Below are 356 nucleotides of genomic sequence, written 5' to 3'. Positions count from 1 at the left end.
AACATTTCTAAGTAGGTTTTGCCGAAGTACACTCGTCAAAACATTTAGCGGTCCACTTTTTTACGGCTGGATTTAATTATCTCCCCCAGCACCTAGGAAGTCTAAATTTGACATAGAAAGGCATCCATGTGTGTAGTTAACATCCTCGAGCGCGAATGTCGTGCGACACCCCTCACGCCGTGCGCATCCATTAATGATCACGGGGGTGGAAAAGCCGAAAACAACGTGAAAGGTTAGGGTAGAAGGGCGTGCCGGAAGTGGCTAAAATTTGGTGTACGGGTGTCTTAAGAACCAATTTGAAGGTTTTTGGCCCGTTCCACCCCCTCCGACAAACCACCCCCTACCCCCAGTTACCC

The sequence above is a fragment of the Frankliniella occidentalis genome, unplaced genomic scaffold (genome assembly GCF_000697945.3).
Source record: "Frankliniella occidentalis isolate FOCC.00 unplaced genomic scaffold, Focc_3.1 Scaffold550, whole genome shotgun sequence".
NCBI lineage: Eukaryota > Metazoa > Arthropoda > Insecta > Thysanoptera > Thripidae > Frankliniella > Frankliniella occidentalis.
The sequence above is the reverse complement of the archived record's forward strand: the minus strand, read 5'-3'. Positions refer to the sequence as shown.